Genomic DNA, 1,576 nt, shown 5'->3' with positions numbered 1-1,576 from the left:
GTCCCAAACATGCTCAATGGGGGACAGATCCGGAGATCTTGCTGGCCAGGGTAGTTGACTTACACCTTCTAGAGCACGCTGGGTGGCACGGGATACATGCAGACGTGCATTGTCCTGTTGGAACAGCAAGTTCCCTTGCCGGTCTAGGAATGGTAGAACGATGAGTTCGATGACGATTTGGATGTACCGTGCACTATTCAGTGTCCCCTCGACGATCACCAGAGGTGTACGGCCAGTGTAGGAGATCGCTCCCCACACCATGATGCCGGGTGTTGGCCCTGTGTGCCTCGGTCGTATGCAGTCCTGATTGTGGCGCTCACCTGCACGGCGCCAAACACGCATGCGACCATCATTGGCACCAAGGCAGAAGCGACTCTCATCCCTGAAGACGACACGTCTCCATTCGTCCCTCCATTCACGCCTGTCGCGACACCACTGGAGGCGGGCTGCACGATGTTGGGGCGTGAGCGGAAGACGGCCTAACGGTGTGCGGGACCGTAGCCCAGCTTCATGGAGACGGTTGCGAATGGTCCTCGCCGATACCCCTTGGAGCAACAGTGTCCCTAATTTGCTGGGTAGTGGCGGTGCGGTCCCCTACGGCACTGGGTAGGATCCTACGGTCTTGGCGTGCATCCGTGCGTCGCTGCGGTCCGGTCCCAGGTCGACGGGCACGTGCACCTTCCGCCGACCACTGGCGACAACATCAATGTACTGTGGAGACCTCACGCCCCACGTGTTGAGCAATTCGGCGGTACGTCCCCCCGGCCTCCCGCATGCCCACTATACGCCCTCGCTCAAAGTCCGTCAACTGCACATACGGTTCACGTCCACGCTGTCGCGGCATGCTACCAGTGTTAAAGACTGCGATGGAGCTCCGTATGCCACAGCAAACTGGCTGACACTGACGGCGGCGGTGCACAAATGCTGCGCAGCTAGCGCCATTCGATGGCCAACACCGCGGTTCCTGGTGTGTCCGCTGTGCCGCGCGTGTGATCATTGCTTGTACAGCCCTCTCGCAGTGCCCGGAGCAAGTATGGTGGATCTGACACACCGGTGTCAATGTGTTCTTTTTTCCATTTCCAGGAGTGTATATTCATTACTTACGAGTACACGACCTATAAAGTATACTTACTATTGCAGTACTCCATGATTTGGTGCGCTTCCTTTTCCTATATTCTAAAGAGTACTTCCAATCTTCCAGCCCATTCCGCACTGGACAACGCTCCAGGCTCCCGACGAAACCCGCAGACCTACATGGTAAGATGGTGTTTTGTTGCAGTGTCAGTATTCCTGTGGAAGCTTGGAAAGAAGGATGGAAGTGTAATAAAGGTTTTCATCGTAACGGCTGCGAGAATCCCACCATTGGAAATCATGTACTTTTAGGTAGGTTGACTGACTCATCTGTGCTGTAAATTGTAACCCGCTCCGTACTGTTTACGTGCGCTATTCTAGCGCTAATGTAGGAGATTAACGAAATACACAGTCGTTCTCTCGCGGTCGTACTACTGATGAAGCCAATCGATTCTCAGTAGCCTTTCGGCTGTTTCTATGGTTACAAAACAAACGCTGTAGTGAG

The sequence above is a fragment of the Schistocerca gregaria genome, chromosome 2 (assembly GCF_023897955.1).
Source record: "Schistocerca gregaria isolate iqSchGreg1 chromosome 2, iqSchGreg1.2, whole genome shotgun sequence".
NCBI lineage: Eukaryota > Metazoa > Arthropoda > Insecta > Orthoptera > Acrididae > Schistocerca > Schistocerca gregaria.
This window is presented reverse-complemented; position numbering follows the sequence as displayed.